The following is a 20,543-nucleotide window of genomic DNA, read 5'->3' as shown; positions in this document are numbered from 1 at the left end:
TGATATTGGGCTTTCTTGAAACAGCCTGTTACAGAAACTGATTTTTACAAACCAAACTTGTTCCCTCGATAAACAATCAGAAAAACAGAATATTTTTAGGAACGTTTTCCACAAAGTGGAACTGAACTGATTACTCATGCTCACTTAAAAAAAAAAAAAAAGTCAGTCAATATCAGTTACCAGATATTCTACAAACAAGAAGAGTGGAGAAAGGGAGAGGCTTGTAGAATTGCATATAAAAGACAGCTTTGCTACAGTCTAATAGTTGCTTAGAAGACATAACACAGACTTAACTCCCAAACTTGACCTAGTGCAATATCAAGGATGTCAGGAAACAGGCACAATCAATGACACAGCAGTTAAGTCTTGAATGTTGTGGTATAGTTTGGATATTTTCTTGGTCAAAGCATGATGGATTCATAAGGTAGGAGCTGAAAATACTTCTCTGTAGAAATGAATCTCAACCATAGTAGGTGGAAGAGGGAAACGATGATTTAGTTATGCTGATTCTGCTAAAGAGCTCCAGTTATATATGAAGGCAGTAAAACTCCCTATGAAACATGGGAGGAATGTATTACTAGTCAATTACAACAGCAAGATATGCCATTGAAGAGATTATTACCATATTTTATGATGACTGTTTTATCATCTCCTTGTTTATACTTGCCTTTGGTAATGAACTTACCTTCAGAAGTTTGAAATATTTAATATTTGAGCACTAAATATTGTACCCCTTGTATTTGATAGGAGTAGTTCTTAATATATGAAGTGAGAATACAACTGCAGATGAAAACAAAACTCAGATGAGAAAATGACATTTTCAATAATTATATGTAGTGTCCATGCATCAACAGAGGTATGGTTGTTTCAGTTTAGTTTTTCTGGCGATGATGAGGTACACAAAGCAATAGGTTTTTTTGTAATGAAAAGCAAATTCTGTTCTAGCCAATGTGGCCTGTAAAGCTGTTGGATTCCCAGGCCAGTTTCAGCAGCATCTCATTGAATGCGGATGCCTGAAAGATGAACATCTCTTGTTTTAAGTAGTCGGACAACTGTTTGATTGCTCCTTCTATAGGAAAATAATCTCTTCATGGATGGCTATAAGTGGCATCATTTTTCCTTTGGGTTCCCATTGCTGTTTTCTGTATATATTGCACATCTGGACTGTAATGGAAACTTGCTCATACCTCTGAAACATCTGTTGTGTCTTACAGTGAAGACCTACTGTTATTTCTGCTGTGTACTCCATAATTGTATTAAATCTTTGCTTAGTAGCCTCCATTCCAGGCACAATCAATTTAAAATCATGCAGTAGTAATTTTATTTTTTTGCAGAAAGTGCTACTTCATTTCACAAATAGAGTTTTTTTTGTTTGGTTTTTTTTTTTGTTTTGTTTTGTTTTAAAAAGAAAGGTGAAAAAAGGCAAGCCAGTGAAAAAGCAGAAAGAGCTTATGTAAATATCTAAGGAGAAAAATGTTAGGAAGTTTCCAACTGGAAAAAAAATTTCTTTCTTCAGTTTAAAGGTATCAATCTGGTTATCCTGTTTACGCAGCTGCTCATAGAAAGGCCTCAAAAACTGCCCCCCCCCCCAACCTCCAAACAAACAAAACCCAAAATAGGGTAGTAATTTAATAGATTCTTCTAGTAAGAGGAGGAAGGAGAATGAATCAAAGGTTAAATTATAGAATTTCAGATTCCTGTTTGTTTCTGCTGGTGAGGGCAGAAAGAAGTGATGGTACACATTAGTCATGTCTGGAGCTCGGAGCTTACTCAGTGAGAGACTCATCTGATGAGAAAGAAAAGCCTTTTATCTCCACAAACACAGCTCTGTGTCCCACCATCGAGAAGATCCAGTGAGAATCACCACGTGACTCTGGGCTAATTTTACTGCTAGTTTTTCCTTCACTCCTCACACACCAGGTTTCTATTTGGCTGCTTTCTCAGCATGATAGAAGAAAATAAAAGGAAACAAGTGAATTCTGAGAAAGGGAACCAAGATTCAGTGATTTTGAGAGTGAGAAGTAGTAGAAAGCTTCTATAAATTTTCAGACAAAATCTTTGCTTTATTGTATTTTGTGCCACCATCAGATCCCATGCACTGTCCTGACATATTAATTATGTTCCCTCCTGTGCCGAAAAAAATAGGAGACTTGGACTTCATTGCTACAAGACTATGTGGTATTTTAAGCATATATGGTATGCTTAAATAGTTTCAAGCACTACATCTTCCATCAGTATTCAGAACACAAAGAGAAGTTAGAAGTTATTCTTTTATTCTATAGCAGATCAAAGCTGGAGAGTGCAAGAGAGATACTCCCACAAAGGAAAACCAGATGCATTTTACAAATACCCAAATTGCGCTATCACAGCATTAAATATTTACCAGTGTCTGCCTGCCCATTGTGTGCTTTGGTATATTTAATTTCTTTTTATTGTTATTGTCTGTCTGGACTTGGACTTATCTCCTTGCCCAAAGATAAAGGATGATTTGTGTCATGAACATACGACATGTGAAGCAGTGCTTAGGTTTTTCTTAATGAGGTAAGGAAAGGGCAGGGGTATGGAAAAAGGCTTTGCTAAGCTGCCTTTAAAATTTCATACCATATTGAAAATGGGACTCTGTCAGAAATAGTTTTGGTTTTGAAGGTCTGCTCAGTGTTAGCAGTACAAGAGGCAGCTGCCTAAAATAAGAAAATATTAGAAGGGTGTTTGGGGGCTGTTTATTGAGAGGAAGGCAGGGAGCTGTGGGTGGTGTGTGTTTCCCAGGCTGTTAAACAGGGACCACAGAGCTAGTGCTGATAACAAGTGGATGCTAACATACTAATATATTTTTACGTTTTGGCAAAGTATTAAGGCTAGAGAGTTGCAGACTGTTTGTGACACATGGTAATTTGTTGAAAATCACTATTTGCAAAATAGAGGGGACCTGTTACATTAACAGAACTGACAAGAAAATAAATGGCTATTTTTGGTTTTGATGTTGTTTGGTGATTTTGTTGGGTTTTTTGTTTTTTTGTTTTTTGTTTTTTTTAATCAACAACCTTTGACCCTGGGAGAGATAGACACAGTGTTGGCTATTACTTACAAAATCAAATGTATTTAAATGCACTGTCTCTGATATTTAATAAATATTGTAGTGTAGCTTTTTGTGGCTAATAAAACTTGGTTTACATTACACCCCTTGCCTGCTATGATTTGCCTCCTAGGGCTCACTTAGAGTGCATTAAGAAGCTGCACACAAGATCAGTGTGATTTGCTGCAAAACTTAAATAATTCATTTATGCACCACTGCTCCCAGACAGTATTTTTACAAATGCTGTAATGAGACAAGCTGTGAAATGTCTTACATGGTGGAAATGAGGTCTGCTACTCAGGAAAAGTCTTTCTGCACAGATTTGATTCCTTGAAGTCCTCAAGAGGACTTTCTAAGAATTGAGGTGTAGACCTCCAAAGCACACTGATGTGGCTATTTGTCTTAACTTAGCAATACCTTTTACTTCCAGTATTTCCACTGTTTCCACTGGAGGACCTAGAATGAGCACAGGATACTTAAGGAGTGCAGAGTGGAAACTCTAATTCATTATTCTGGGGCAAGGCCCTTTCCTGACTTTGACAATGCCTTGTCTACCATACTGATACTTGTTCTTACTTTGGTCTCTGCAGTACTCTTGACTTTTTAGTAATGGGCATGGAAGGAATTGGAATGATCAATGTTAAAATATACCAGAATTGAGTTTTACTGTCAAGGTTGTTGACAACTCCCCTGATGTTCACTCTAAACCCTTGTCCTCAGCTTCATTCCTTCTGTGTAGCTATAACCTTCAATACCTTCTGCAAAAGTCTCATTGTCATGCAGAAGAGCTTAAAAGTATGTCCTGCACCTGCACTTCCAGAAAGCAGTTCTCCTGATATGAAATATCTCTATTATTTACACTAAAGTTTGGAATCATTTGTGTTTCTCTTACTGTAGTATTTGGATGGAAAAGGGGGAATAGCTCTTGGCGTTGGTGAAGGAAGGGTGACCTCTCTGTCATTTTTTGATGTGTATTAGGCTATAGCTGTTAACTACAGGATCAGATCTAATTTGTTCTACAGGAAGAACAAATTACAGAAGAATTAAAACTTAAACAAATTAGTCCTAAATTAGTAATTGGGTAAGAATAATCTGTTTACAGCATGCGTCTGACTTTGCCAGGAAAAGTATCCAACAGTTTATATTTCCCATGCACATCTCAGCACTGATTTAGAACTTAAGATGAAATAGGGGAAAAACCTAGGTGTAACTGAGACTGCCAGATGGCTTTATTTGGAATTTGTAACTAATTGGAAGAATGTGTAATTAGAAGCAGATTTTAATTTTTAGTATTAAGACAAAAGTTCAATTTTTCATAATTTCTTCATGTGTCAAATTTGCTTTAGAGTCTTTTGCTAGAAAATATTTTTCAATTGCCTGTAGTTTTGCATAGCCATTATAAAACTTTAAGTGTGCAAAGGAGATTAATATTTCACAAAGTGAAAGCTGGAGGAAAAGGAAGAAAACAAAATATTTGTGCTACTGCTAGGTAGAGATCCTTTTGAATTTGCTAGCACTCCTGTGAGCATTCCCCCCTCTTCTCAACCAGACTTGCATCTGAGAAAATTACCATCTGTGCATAGATATGCAGGAAATTAGCTAAATTTGTAGTGTAAACATTTTCAAATGAATATTTGCACAGTACAGTCTCTCAGCAATGCATTATCCTCTTTCATTTGGTAATCAACACATATCCCTTATGAGTTGTGTTGAAAGGGAAGAGAGTGACTCTGACTAAACTCTAATTATCCTTTCCTTCCTCCTGGGAAGAGCTCTCTTTAAGCTCCCTTTTGTGAGCTGCTCTGCATTTCACAATCATCCCACCTCTTGATCACTCTTTCTCCTTATTTTGCCTCTAAGTGTACTATGGGACATAAGGGCATAAACCCAGGCAGCTCCGTGTAGGATGTCTGCTGAATTCTTATAAGGTAGGATTCCCAAACCAACACAAAGCCTCAGTGAGATCCAGAAAAAACTAACTTTTAACTGAATTTTTATGCAGGACATGGGTTTGCGGTAATACATTTCTTATATTACCACAAACCCATGGTGGTAAATATTTCTTGGCTTAGGACTGGAAAAATGACATATTTCCATTAGCCTCGAAGTATTTTTTACTCAATTTGATTTGTAACAACATGAGTCAGCTGTTTCTGCTAAGCAGTGTTTCTAATTCAGCCTTTTTCCTAATAAGCACGTACGTATAACGTGAGCTTCCTACATCGATTAATCTGTGTTTCCTCCATATGGCTTGTAGATTTTTATTTTCTTTTAGCTCAGTGCAAGCTGCTGAATAGTAAAATGCAGTCAAGATCTTGTTCTAGCGAAAAACAGACCCCAGCTGAAGTTGCCAGGGAATTGCCAAAATTAGCATATCCTGATAGTTTTGGGAAAGGAATTTTTCAGCCTATCCATCTGACTACAAGGACTTGAAAATTGATAAATTTTTGAGTAGTCCTGTATATAACGGTTTTTCTGTGTTTTTCTCGGTAAATTTCTGAAGTCAGGGTGTGTAGAAGAAGAAAGCTGGACCAAAGCTCACTGAAGCTGGTTCAGAAGGACAAATAGGCCTGTGGCATTGTCCTGAGATCACTCAGTTGAGATACTACACCTCGGCAGAGAGACAGAAAGAATGGGGACATCAGAAGATGGGGAAGATCTGTGTTTAGTATAATATTGAACTTAAGAGGTTTGGAAGTAGATGCTTTGTGTTTGGGGAGGGTAGGAGTTTACAATCTGTGCATGGGAAAGAATTACTTTATTTGCTAATTTTAATGTGCAATTAGGAGCATTAGAGAGCAAAGCTGTTCTATTACTGGCTCTGGGCTATCAGAGTAAAGCTGCAGCCCTATTCATGTGCATCCACGGATACAGAGAACACAAAGGCAAAAAGGGGTGCACACATGAATGGTAAAGCACTGCAAAATCTAACCATACCCCGCCTTCTAGAAACCTTGATTAACACTGTCTTCTCCCCCCTACAAAAATAAAACCAAAACAAACAAAAAAACCAAAACAAAATCAACCAAACCAGTACAAAACCCTTTTTCTTTAGTATTGATGAAATTTAATGGCATAGTTTTTCTCCTTCAAGCAGGGAGAATGTTAATTCCTGGAAAGCACTTTATACAAATTTAAGTCCTTTCTCCTTCCAAGCATAATTTTTAACAAAGGAATCAATCTCTCTCCCAACAAACCAAGGTGAACAAATACATATACAAAAATAATTAAATTGCTTTTTTCTTATTATAAAAGTTTGTTTGGTTTGCAAAACCAAGCTGGAATATTTATGCCCTCCCTTTTAGGGAAGGTCAGCAGATATATACTCAATTACCCATTTGTAAGCGTTAAATCAAATGTCTCTATATTCAATATATTGTTTTTAAATTTTGTCTGAGCAGGAAGCTGGAAATCCAAATTAATGGGTCTTCCCCAGTGACATAAATTCAGCGAGGTGTTTGTAGCTTGCTTGCCTCGTTAAAGTGCTCTGACATGATTGATAACCCTTGTCCTCTCTGGCTGTGAAGGCTGCTCAGCAGAGGCAAGTAGACCATGCAGAGAACTTGTACTAGAATCCAAATTCAAGATGTTTTCATTTTTTCTACTTCCAGGTTGTGAGGAATGGTTTCTAAATAGGTTGGTACCCTCCTTGCTTCCTCACAGCTGCTGCTGCTCATGATAATATACCAAAGTCACTGCAGCTGAGCAAGGAAAAGTAAAACTTGTCCCTGTGGGTTATCTGGGGGCAGTAAAGTCCCTTCTGCTGAGGAGGGAGCTGCTGTGCTGGGACCATCTTGTGCACACCCTGTATTGTTACATGGTGTGGGTATTTCAACATGCAAAGGGGCCCCACATGAGTGGCCTACCAGATGTGCCACTTCTTCCCCCTTTCTGCGTTTACCTGTGCACTGACTGGTTGGACTTTGAACTTACAAGGCCAGATTTCTTCCAGAGAATTGTAAAGTTGCCATAACAAAAATCCAGATAGTAAACATTTCCAACTACTTTTCACTGTCTTTTTAGTGTTCAGTTCATTTTTGCAAGCAATGATTGACCCCTGTGTCATTCCAAGACAGACTTTACTCCAATGGACTGGGAATCTGATGGACCATTGCAGGCAAGATGAGGTGTGAACACCTTGGGAAAAACTTCTCTTAATTTTGGTGCTTGGTTTTAATCTCATACTCTTCTTCCCACTGTATGATACTGAGGCAGAGAGTTGATTTGTCCTCTGTGGTTTAACATTTGTGAGGCTTGTGGATTTGCTAAGGGATAGCTTGCAATTCATATTATTGGGATCTTTCCTGTAATGCAGCGATTCCCTCCCAATTAGTTCAAAATACAGGAGCTTAACTTGAACAGTAGGTATTACCTGCAGCAAGTTCTCAGAAAGGTGTAACTGAAAGATTAAATGTCAGATACGAATTATCTTGATCTGGCAATCCATGCAAAAATTGGGAAAACTATCTAAAGTGTTTGGTCTTCAAATAATGAATATGCAACACTTAATGAAATTCCCAGAGCTTTGAATATGAATCCGAATCAAGGATAAAGTTGTTAAAATAAAAACCTTTACAAAAGGCTGAAGAAATGAATAGCACCAGCCACCTGTGGCTGCTGATGTGGCTGGAATCCCAGCGTAGACACATCTCTCTAATCAATGTTATTGCTACGTTTTATTTTGTCTTTAGGCAGAAGCAGAAAGCAAATGTAAGTAAAAGAACCATGCACATTGCTCTTTCCATAATCCTTGTTCTCTGAACTACTTTTCCCCCATAGGCTATTAGTGTCTTTGAATAAGTATCCAGTTCTTTTCAATAAACACTGTGCATCTGAAGTTAAAGTGGCTACTAGTAACTGAAGTGACAGGTACTCAACTGCTTGAAACCAAGAGGAGCATACTAAACCTGAAGATGTCACATCATTTTTGTAGCTCCATTTTAAAGCCTTTGGAGATGGAAGTGCCATATTTTCAGGCAAAACCAGATAGTCAGCTAGAGTGTTTATTCATTGGAGGTCAGGCTTTTGTATTACTAAACTTCTAGCAGATGTGATAAGCAGTAAATTGCAGAACTATCACCTTCTTTTTTCTATTTTTTTTTCCCTGTGTGTGCGTGAAATCAGCAGAATACTGCCTACATTTGATTTATGCCCCACTTTTGACCACCTCTTATCAGACTCCCACAAGCCCTTTTCTGATGCAGCTCGTGTCTGAATGACAATAGACAACCAGTGCCATTATGCTCCAAAATCCCTCTCTGCATTCTCGACACCTAAGATTACATCTGGGCTATTGATTTATTACTGCCCCCCCCTGCTTTTTTTCCCCCCACAGGGACCTGTTTGTTCAGCCTGAACAAGATAGACTATTATTAAACTGAGCAAACTACTCCATGTGAACTTGGTAGAGAAATAATCATTTGCAACCACCTTTCTAACCACCCAGGTTCATAAAGAAATGTAGGTGTTGAAATATTAGGACTGTTTATATATGGGTCCCACCATTCATGTTTGTTCAGATTATATATAATTTATATACATGAAGTGAGACCCAACAGGCATTCTGTTGTGTTGGACATTATAGGCATATTGCCTAAAGCACTGCAGTATTGCCACCCAATGTACAAAACCCAAATTATTACAAATCTTCATTATAGAAATACCTACTGTAACACCAACTGTATCTGTGACAGAGAGGTTTTATGACACATTTTAGAGCCTCAGAAAAATTTATATATTCTACCAGTAGATTTTTTTTCTTTTTCTTTTTTTTGGGGAGGGAGGGGAAGCTATAAATTTTACAGTACATTGGATTTTTATATCTCCTAAAAATGTACTGTGCAGGAATCACATTTAATATCCCTCAGCTAAAGTAATCTGTGTATTTAAGTCAGTAAGTGAGAAGATACAGACAGGACTTCTAGTTAAAATGGTTATTTTTTTCCTTTCTCTTTCCTCTCTCCAACTCCCCGTTCCCTCCCACAAGCACATACCTCACTCCTGCATCTTCTTTTAGTTAAAACAGCATTACAAAAGTTGATACACTGATTCAGTTGCCACATGTAAGTTCCTCTGGCCTGCTTTAAGGAAACTCTGAGCACTAGCACACCAGCAACTCAGCTGCTCTGAGAAAAAACCTAGAGCATGGCATGGACTAAACACCACAGACAGAAGCTTTCACAGGTTTGCTCTCCCTGTTCTTGGTCATGGGGACAGATCTGTTTGACTCTCAAATTTACCTCCCATGTTCTATGTTCTACTTCAAAGGGTTTATTTTATTCTGCCTACTATTAATTGTGTTTAAGTGTCTATCATTGCTTGTGTCCTGATAGACTGTTTTTTTTCCAGTGACACATGGGCAGAAGGTATCACACACAGGCTATTATTTAAGTATTTTCTTCTAGGCATTCTTCTTTCTCCTGTGGAGCAAAACATTCTATCAGCAAAGAACCAAATAGTGCTGGGATCAAGCAGAGAAAAATTAACTTTTGTCATTGATTACTAGATGTCAGGTATTTATCATGTCATCTTCTCATATTTAAGAATAAAATAGTCCTTATGGGAAAAAACCAAACATTTTTCATTTGAAGTTTTATAATTATTCCATGTTTCCTTCTGTGGGCTTTTATTTCTTCTCTGTCCATTCAGGGCTTGATCCTGCCAGATCCTGTGTCTGTTCCTATAAAACACCTATGGATATGCTCAGATATCCATGCATGGTTTGGAAATACTGAAGTATTTTTGTTTAAAGATAGCCGGTCAGTGGGGTGTCTGAGTAATGCCTATCACTGAGGCCTTGTAGAAAGTGAAGATATTTTTCCTATGAATATCACACCTTTCCAATCTAGAGAAAAGGAAATGTGTTAGAGCTGAGTATGATTGAGTCTGTTCAGTAGCAAAGGAATAAGTTATACAGAAATACATAAATCAGAGTTACACAGACCCACGAACTGCATTGCTATTGGTAACTGAGAGCACTATGGCTCTGCAAGGATACTGGGGAGTTACAATAGTTTCTGGGTAGAGTAGGGAGAATAATTAATGGCTGATGGAAAAGGATGAAATGTTTTTCCCTCAGAATGGAGCAAGTAAGAAGGGATGTGAAGGCAGCAAAAAAACAAGAAGTGGAGAGTCAAGCAAACTGAAATATGGCAGGCTGAAAAACCCAAAAGGGAACACTTTTTCCTGTAATGTGTAACTCAGCTGGGAAATTCGTGCTTCTATTCAACAGAGAACAAATCAAATTTTAGAGAGAGATAACCAAATTTATAGCAGTAGTCCATGCTACAGCAGGAAGAGCAATGTCAAGGTCATTAGCAGTGCACTGCATCCAGCCTTTGGTATCTGGGTAGCTGGGGCTTTGGAGGGACAAGTAGCCAATAACTACAGGTAGCAGAGTTGCACTTTGAAGCTTCGTTCTGACCATAAGAGGCTAAGCTTGAATGACTCTTGCCTTTATCTAGTATTGCATTTCCATTAAATTCAATGTGTTTTTTAGAAGTTTGGGATGACCAGGGTGTTGGATGTCCTGTGTGCAGAATGGTGCTTCCAGGCTCCCTGTGTCATGGTTTGCTATTGTAGAGAGGAAATAGAAATTGCATCAATGCAAACAATCCAGAAAAGATTTAAGTCTTGCTGAAGCTGACAGTCACTTTTGTGACATTTACTACTGTTTGGAATAAACTCTTTAGAATCTTTCTGGCCTGAGTTACAACTGCTGCATCATTGCATCTCAGCGTCACCAGGAAAAGCAGTGGCAGAAACCTGGTCTGGGTAAGCCAGATCTAGAGTTTTTATGACTTCATGGAGGACCTCTTCCTCTGTCGTGGAAACTCCATCATTCCATTATTGCAGCTGACATGAAATTGTGATTTCTTTGTCTAAAGGCATTTCCTGGTATTACTTTGTTTTGGAGCAGAAACCTACTTTATTTCTTTTAGCTTCTGGTGTCTTCTACCCTACAATACAGACACTGGCCCGCAAAGTATTGGCTTGCATAATGCTGCTTCAGATAAAGGTCATAAATGGTCTTATTTGGAAATTAATTCAAATAAGAAAGAGAACAAGCCAAAACCAAGCCTCTACTGGGCATGTTAATAATGTCATTTGTTTACAGAGTGCAAGATTTCTGCTTGAGGACATCCTAAATCATTGGCTGCTGCCCTTAGTGTTTGCCTTTGGTTGTTCCTGTTGTGAGGGAAGTGAGTCCAAAGGTCAGAGAGACTCTGCTGTTCAACACTGCCTGAAGATATCTATTCATCTTCTGTACATCCAAGCTGATATTTTGAAAGATGAAAGTTAGGATTTTGATTCTTTGAAAAAAAAATAGACGGGATTTAGTTCATACTGTGGACTAGTTCTAGTACAGTCGTTGGTGCCACAACCAGGAGGAATTAATGCTGTAGTTCCTGAACACTAACCAGGGAAAAGGAGGTTGTCGAAATTATGAAAAACAGTGGCAGCAGATTAGAAAGGGTGTCTGAGGGCAGTGTCTGTGATGCATTTGACAGGAATGCCTGTCAGCATAAGTTTTTTATATGATTATTTCTTATGCATGTAAATTCTGTGTGGTTTGGGGTTTTTTCTGAGCAGTCTTCAACCCAGTAAATGCAGAAGTATTCCCCTGAGAAAGCATCTTTGTTTCATTTCTCTTCTCATCCATACACAAAAGGGGGTGAGAAGACACAGCCAAAATATAATCTTTAGAAAAGAGTATTTGTTGTAGAGGCAGGCAGGACTTGTGTGGCTCCATGCAGAAAGTGTGCTGAGTTTCAGCAGGTAGCAGATAAAAGAGCAGACAAATAGGGAGCCAAGGGAACCATACTGTAAGCCATGCTGAAAAGTGCTCTGATGCCCTTTCCTAAGCATTTTCTCGTCAACAACAACAAGATCAGATGTTTATTTCAAACATGAATAGCACAAACACATGGTTCTTGGCTCTTTCCTTCAACAGATAGCAGTAGCAATTAATTATCTCTTGGAGCATGTTACATCTATAGAGAGGATTTTAAACCCTCACTTTGTTCTTAAGATTTGACAGTATTTCTGAACTTTTCAAAGGTGCATGTTTAACATGTGGAAGAAGCTGGCATTCTGGCTTCAGCAGCAGGTACACAAAGGCTGTCTTCCCACAAGTTCAGTTGCACTTTTGGTTTAAGAGAACATTTCACTTATTGAAGTGAATAAAGAGCAGGAGATATTCAAACACATTGTGAAGGTCTCCTGGGTGTAGCTATGGATAATAGGTAGTATTTATGCTCCATTTTGTATGCTTGTCAACAACTCTTTGTGTTGACTTCTTTTTTTTAATGTAGGTTGTCCTCAGGAAAGGCATGAAAAGGACTGAATGTTGTCTCAGCTGCTATAAAGTGCTACATTCTGTCAAGTATAAATCATCATGCTAAAGTTCATTAACCTTAATATAATTTAGTCTTCATGTGTCATCAGTGAGCCTAAGCCTCCAGATGAGTCATTCACTATCTGCTAGATTTGTGGGGGCAAGCTAATTTTTGTATATAACGAACCTTGTCCATAGGCCTCTTTCTTTCTGCACTCTGCTCATTGAATTGGAATGGCATTTATTGGACTGAGAAGGTGCTGTGAGACAAGCAGGGTTGTGACAGCCTGAAAGAATAGGAGCAACGAGCTCCAGAGGCAAAGTCTTTGTGGACAAACGCAAGGGTGTCAATGGAGTGGTGTAACAGCTCTGACTCTCCTTTTTTCTGCTGCACCAGTGTGCAAACCAGGGACCACCCTGTTGCAGCAAAGGGAAATGTAGCTGAGGAACTTCCACAGAGCTACCATGCACCCAGCCTTGGCTGTGCTCCAAGCAGCACAGAAAGTGAGCATTGGTGAGCATTGAGGAAGTGTGAAAACCCGAGGGATGACAACAGAGCTCAGCTGGTGTCCTCAGCAGCCACCGCAGCCCACCAGCTGCTTTGCTAGCATCTTGCACTGCCCACGGGTCACCTAATGGGTTGATTTTAAGGAGGGATGTAAAGCAAGATAATATAGCCACTGACCTTGTGGATTTTTACAGGGAAATCATCCCATGCCCAGGGGCTGACGTGACACAGGTGGAGCTCGCTGGAAGGTTTGATAAACGGGCTGTGGAGACTGGCACTGTGTGTGGAGCAATGGCAGGGGTCGATGTAGTGTGTATAAGATGAAAGATGAGGACAGGGCTAGGTCAGGGAGAACACTGTACCTAGAGCCATAGTCTTTTCCACTATCCAAACTCCATAGAATCAGTTTCTCTATCTCTTCCAGCAAATCAGAGGCATTTGTAATTCACACTTTTAAAAACTACTACCTATTTCTACTACTTTGTGGATTAAAAAAACTTCTTGAACATGTATACACAGAGATATAATAGAATAAAAATCCCTCCATAACTTCAGCTCATCACTCTTTTGGCTGCATGAAACTCACCTATTGACAGAAATCATCTACCTCCAGCTGATCTTACTTCTCAGCCAAGGTCTGAAAGTCTGTCACCTCCTGTCATGATCTGTCATACAAACATCACACACAGTGTTAACCTAGTGGTTAGAAAGATTTGTTGCAAGTCTGTTGGATCATTTTTAAAATTTTTTTTTAAACCACCTAGTGCAATGGGGTTGAATTGTCTTATGGATTATAGGCAGAGGCTGAGTCTCAGTTTATCCTAGTAATCTGCCCAGATTTCTCACAGGAGTCCTGTGGACTGCGCAAAAAATGCTTGAGTCAGACTCTTCCCTGCTGAAGACTCAATAAGGGCATGTGTTGATCTAAACACATATATCTTCATCTGTGCCAGGGGGATAAGGGGTGGAAAAAAGAAAAATCAATGCCGTCTGTGACTGAATTTCTAGTTGTGTTTCACAAGGCTGTTACTTGGCTCATCTCTTACACCCAGACATCGCAGAATAGCCCTGCTGCATTCCTTCTGCATTGGACTGTCTGGATTTTTCTCCAAGAATATAGGCTTGGCCTATTACTTCTGCCTCTTCTCCGTCTTTTTTCAACCTTTTTCCCTCTTCCTCCACTTTGCCTCCCAAGGCTGTCACAAACTGTGTCACTTGATCCCTTTTTGTGACTTCTCCGCTGCCTGCCTCTCCAGGGCCCTGAGTGGGCAGGGCCAATGAATTGCTTCCCAAAGCCCAAGAGCCGCAGTAGTCTGGTTTTGCCCTCAGGAAAATAATGATTTTTACAAATCTGCTGATTTGAAAGGGGTCTTTAAAATCATAAAGAAGAAGTGCTAAAAATCATCTTCATTTGAATGAAAGTTATTTATATATGAGAGATTTTTAAAGACATCTTGAGAGAATTGAGAGAAGGACACATAGGTTGTTACATAATCTTTGTGCTACATTAGAGCCTCAAATCAGAAGATACTTGTATCATTACAATTGATGTTCAATTTAAACATCTTTGCTTCACATGGTTTAAACTGATAAACTTTTAAATGTATTTTAAACATAGCATAAAGCTTAAATGCAATTTTTATTCTTTTAAACAGATTATTGATGTTTTTCTATTATTTTCTGAAAACTCTTCTTTGTGCTGTCACAAAACAGTTCCAACTAAAGCACTAAAAATACTTTAAATTGTAATGACAGTGGGAAAAGTCTACGTTCAAGGTCTGTAGAGAGTAGAGTGGAGTTGTAATTTCGAACCCTCCTAATAATTTACCTAAACCAAAGCTCCTAATCTTTGCACTGCATCACCTATTGTATGGAAGAATCAATCAATCAATCAATCAATCAATCACTCAGCTGATCAGTCAGTACTGATGTCTCCCCATTAACTTGTTTGTCCTCTGTTCTTGACTAGGTGAAGGGTGCATGAGGACACGGGTTCTATCCTCAGCTGCATGACTGGGAGCAAGACTGAGGCCAAAGTAATGTTTGAAAGGTTTTCTTTTATTTGTAGAACAAATGTTATCATCCAACTGTAGCACAGTCAAACAGTGTGAAGGAAACATAACAATCCCCCTGTCTCTTTATCTGTGTTTTTATAAGGTCACCCATCACCATGGTATCTAAGAGTCTTTCTTCTTTCCTTTGAGGGTCCTGGTCAGCAGTTGAAAATAAGGAAAAGAGAGGAAGAAAAACCACAAAGAAAGAGGCATATGAAAAGTTAAAAAATACAGAGCTAGAGGTGAACCTAAACACTCAGAGGTAATTGCCTTGAGGAGCAAGAACCCTTGAGACCTATGCGTAGACTTCGGAAAAAAGAACCTGTGAACAATAGTAAAGGCTATGAACGTACCATCCCTCTGACAGGTATGTAAACCTTAAGATTAAAATAAAAGCTTCAAAAGTCCTTCTGTCAGAGTGAGTTTGCTTCAGCTAGTCAGAGTTTCAGGGGAAGTATCAAAAAGACAATATATATCAAGTAGAGATAGCTAAGGAAATTTCTGTTTGAAATTTCTACACAGGTTGGTCCTTGAAGCGTGTTCTCTATAACTTGACAAAGTTATCATGGTATTAAAATAACATTATATAATATCAAGTGATTAAGAGTTATAACTAGTGGATTTTAAAACTATTTTTTCTGTATATGTTGAATCATCTTTAAGATAAGTTTTGTACATAAAATATGAAGAATCAGGAAGAACAGAAAATTTGGCTTCCCATTTTTTGTCTTGTGTCAGTTATTATTTTGATTTTTTAAAAAGCACACCAACATTTCTGGCAATTCTGATACTCTTTTACTTCACAAAGTAATTGTGAAGGATTCCTTAACAGGCTTTTACATTTTTGTCCTAGTTTAACAGTGTCTTTCCACTCTATCACTTTTAATTGTGGGGGGTGGTTTATTGTACTTACATTCAAGGTGACACTGAGGAGGAGATGGTGGGTATTTCAATCACATGTGAATGTCTCTGAACATCCACTAGTTGTATGCTGATCACATCCTTTCAACAAACACAAGCCACTAACCAAACCCCTTTTTGCATACTGTAAAGAAATAAGAGAATTCTTGACCGCAGAAAGCAGACATGATGTGTTTTAAGGGAGTGAAATTATTCAGCAAGTGCTCATTGATACTTCTTTGACCAGCAGCTTCCTCCTCCTAGGGACCTTAGTTGAGGTTTGCAGATGACCACATGTAATGATGTCGTTTCTTGTCACTAATAAAAATTATGGAAGGCAGCAATATGTGGTGCAAAATATTGTTACTCAGTAAGAGGCATTTGACTGACCTAGCTACCCCAAAAGCTTATTACCAGCTTGTATACATTACCACTCCTTCCAGAAACACATCAGACTTCAAGAAACATTTAGCAAAGATTTCAGCTGCTGTCAGGCCATATACAGGTCAGGTATAAGGCCCACCAGAGTCAAAGGCTGGCTTACACTGTGGAGCAAAGTAGACTGAAAGGTCAAATTCTCAAAATCATATCATGAACTTTGGCTTTTTTTTTTTTTTTGACAGATCCCCTACGTCTATACATAGCCACTGGTTCAGCAAAGCACTTAGACCTATGACCAGCCTCGAAATAAGTGAGTCATTGCACTGCCTTCAACATAGTGACTCACATCCCTGAGCAGCATCCCCCGAGCTGCCCCTCTAGGTTGGCCCCTCCACTCCAACAGGCTGCTGGGGTGACTTATCTGCAGTTTCAGGTGTTTATTAAAGGCAAAGGGGTCATGATGATAATGGATTGTGTTTTTGCTGCCCGATTGGAAAGTATGACCCCAAATAATGACCCCAAATATTGGGATCTCTGTGTGGTTCTTTCCTATTTATTCCACCAAGAATGCCATACTTAAAGGCATTATAATTCAAGACGAATTTTTCTAGAAATGCCACCCCAATTCTCAAATAGGAGCAGTACAATAATTTATTTTGTTTTGCCTTTACTTCAGTTTCTATGTACCTGTTCCATGCAATTAACTTCATCACAAATCCAAAGAAATGTTCACAGTTGTTCCTCAGACATGTTATTTGTGCATGTCTATCAGAGAATCATAAAAATCAGAGACAGAAAAGTTCTTTTGCATTAGATCATCTCATCACTGCCCTTGCCAGCACAGACATTTTTCCCTGTACAGTATATTCTCCAGTGCTTTGTCCAGTCTAGTTTTAAGTAGATTAAATATGGTACTTTCTCATTGTCTTGCCAGAAGCTGTTGGAGAGGCTTGGAGGTAATTGACACTGGCACCCTTTGAAGGTATGTTGTGGACCTTACCATACTTTTCATTTGTATCCAAACACGATGCTTTCCTCCAGCTGTCCTGAGTATTGTGTGGCCATAATTCTTTCAGTGTTCTGTCCTGAAAGCTTGCAACTAAGGCGGAACAAAAGAAATGAAAATGTGGTTTTGGTTTCTTTTTGGCAGACAGTGTACATAGGGTTAGTTCATTTAAGCAACCCAGAGGTGAAATAGTAAGGTGAGGGCCTCTAGAATATTTTGTTGATGAAAACTAGAGGTATTGAGATATGATGTGCTTGTCTGCACATGAAGATTTTACCTAGATAAAGAGGTATATTTTACAGGATTCAATTAATAACTACATTCTAAATACTGTCTGCTCTCATGACATATAAAGCAGATTTAGCCAAATGGTGGGTGCTTTTGAAGAGCACTACTGATGATGAACACATTTAAGCAAAGTAGTAATAATGTTTGCAGTTTCCTTTTCCTTTGAAGGGATGTATCAAGTGTTTTACTCAGTCCTTGCTCAAACTGTGCTGCTGCTTTGGGGTTGGGACATGTCTTCCACTCCGTGGTATGACAAAATATAGCTTAGACTAGATGGGAGGCCAGCAGTAAGCTACTGGACCTCTTGTATTCAGACTCTTATTCTTGAACTATTCTGTTTCTCCCAAAAGATGTTAACACTCTGTCTAGAACAGAAAACAGGGTGTTAGCTGATCTCTTGGTTTAAGTGTTTGCTTTCTCTTCTGGTTGTAACCAGAGCCTCAACTTCCAGTTGTACCAGCCATAGACCTATAAAGCCAGGAATCTCTAAGTACAGTTCTCCATCCATATCACTGTCATTACTCATTTCTATAGCCTTACTGAGAGGGGAATACTGTCTCTTGGTGCAGCCTCTTCACTTAATACTTCTACTCAATTCATATTGAAGGTTCTTAACATAGGGATTATTCATAGCACTCTCACTGCTTGCTGTTACTACCTCTGAGTTCATGAATCCTAAACTAAGATCACATAATGTAGCCCAACATTTCTTGGACATGTAGTCCCCATTAAAAGGTCATTTTAAGCAATTAATATTTTATTTATAGATACTTACAAATATTTATTATAAACTGGGCTTTAAACAGCAAGAGGAAAAAAAATCCATTACATTTGTATTAAAACATGTTCAAAAGTTTAATTATAAGAAGGAAAATTCTTTTCAGCTGAACTGCTAAAAGCATATATTGCAGTGCCCTGCTTTGGCCAGTTCATGTCAGGCTGCCACATTCAACTGAGAAAGCAGATTTTGCTGCATTCCACGCTAAGTCCAAGAAACCAAACTGGTGATTTAGGGAACAGATAAATGCTCCATGTTCTTGTCTTTTGTTCTTGTCTTTCTTGAGAAATATGCTTGTCTGAGACTCTGGGTCAAATGCTGCCTTTGAAATCCCCTGTGTTACTTATGGCTGAAAAGGAGTTTTGCTGGGTTTGAAAGAGGAGGGTTTGTGCCTACTGGAAAGCCTACTCTTGAAAGTGGAAGTCACTTTCCTGACTCAAAATGTGGTCTCTGAAGGGTCCCCCAATTTGCTCACCCTGTAAATCAGAGGTCTGACTCCAGTGGAATCATCTTCTGTTTGGTAGGGATCCTTCCTTGTAATACATTGTTTAGTTTTGTTTCCCTTTTCTATAAACTCTTTCTAGGAAAGCCTTCTTGGGCTGTTTCACCAAAACATTACACCTTTTAGGAGAATACAATTTGAGTATTTACCCCTTTGTAAAGCAGGGCTGAAAACAGGGTAGTTTTAAAAAGAAATAATATAAAATTATTAAAATCATCATCATAACTCTGGAAATTGTTTTATATCTTTAAACCAGAATGATGAAACATCTCTGATTAATTATCCTACAGGAGCATTTAAATTCAGCAATTGTAATAGTCCTTAACAACTGCCATTGATGGTATTATTTTTCATTGAGAGGAAAAATGGTTATTGCTCACATTGACCTCCAGTAAATCTTGTCACCCAGCCCATCCCCTAGTCTTGAAATATAATTAAAGCACTCTGGTTTGATAATAGTGACTTACAAAAGTGTAAGAACTAGTATTTACCTTTTCTCTTTTTATTGCTCTTAAGTTTCATACAAAAGGAAAGGTAATGCAACTGAATTACCTTAAATGGCCATTAAAGATTTATTTCTGTCTAGAAATGTAGTTTACACACATCAATTTTTTTTCAAGGATTACTTCAGTGTTTGATTGGCCTATAATTTTTGGTTTTTTAAGATTATTTAAAATTCAATCCACAGTGTGTGAACCTTCAGAGGACTGAAGCAGTTTTTATCCCACATGAAATAGGGCAACTAAACAAATAAATAAAAATGAGATTTACAGCCATATATTTCTGCATACTGCTGTTCGTGATATTCCATGTTGTTGTAGCAACATGTTCCTCATCTATATTTAGTTTAATAGCTGCTTTTGGAATATTGCAAGCTAGTACAGTATATTATCAAGTGGTTTGAATGACATCATAACCTATGAGTGTCATCTCTTGTGGGTTATAAAATCCTCCCAAACCTTCCGTTTGTATTAATGTCTTGTAATATAATTTTAAACCAGGTATTATAGTTTACAGTGGAAGGATAAAATTCTGGCCTGCCTTGTACAATCCACTGGGGGAAGAAGATGGCAAAGAACATTTACCACTCTACACGGGCATGGAACTGGGGAAGATGGGCAGTGTTACTGGGCTGAGGGTTTCCCAGTGGACCAGGAGAAATATGTCAGTCTAGGGGGTATTTTAGGTGGTGCCTGCCTGCACTGAAGAACTTTATCTTTTGTTGGAATTTGATTTGGGGACAGAAGCGACACAAAGGCCGTGTCCTGTCTTTTGCCATATTGCCACACAGTGTGCCCACACACATCCAAATCCTCACTGGAGGTCTGTGCCTCTGTCCATGGAGGATTGAGGGACGACCTTAAACTGAGTTTAACTCAACTCACGTAGTGTTGGTCCTGCCAAGTCCAGTTGTTTTTGCAGGAAATGTGGAGTAGCACCTTCGGCAATTCAGTGGGAATTCTTTGGTCCAACTTTGTCTCCTGTTCCTTAGAGAGGAATATATTCTATCTCCTATAATCCTATTTTATATTGGAGGCCTCCTTACAAGGCCCTGTTGTCCAAAAGGGTCTCCCTGTGTTTTGGAAGGGAACAAACTGCAATAAAAGGGCTGCTGTGGATATTGCTGACCTCTTTGCAGTTCTGCTTCTTCCCCCAGATTCCATCAGCCACCAGCATGGAGTGTTTCCGGATCCTGAGGTGGGACATGAGCTATGT

The 20,543-nt window shown here is 38.7% G+C and overlaps 1 protein-coding gene across 6 annotated transcripts in view; it reads left to right on the top strand.

The window, feature by feature from the left end:
* Positions 1–20,543, top strand: part of LOC148224178 (uncharacterized) — a 470,521-nt gene that overhangs the window by 278,545 nt on the left and 171,433 nt on the right. For 2 of the 6 annotated variants that reach the window (XR_015802134.1, XR_015802135.1), the window contains exons 7-9: positions 15,123–15,339; positions 16,496–16,563; positions 17,188–17,235. The exons of 2 other annotated variants lie outside the window; for them this stretch is intronic. The gene's annotated coding sequence lies outside the window, so the exon portion shown is untranslated. The remainder of the gene's footprint in view (positions 1–15,122; positions 15,340–16,495; positions 16,564–17,187; positions 17,236–20,543) is intronic. 2 more of the 6 variants (XR_015802136.1, XR_015802137.1) reach the window with 1 other exon arrangement.

The sequence above is a fragment of the Sturnus vulgaris genome, chromosome 3 (assembly GCF_052056855.1).
Source record: "Sturnus vulgaris isolate bStuVul1 chromosome 3, bStuVul1.hap1, whole genome shotgun sequence".
In the NCBI taxonomy this organism is placed as follows: Eukaryota; Metazoa; Chordata; class Aves; order Passeriformes; family Sturnidae; genus Sturnus; species Sturnus vulgaris.
This window is presented reverse-complemented; position numbering and strand designations above follow the sequence as displayed.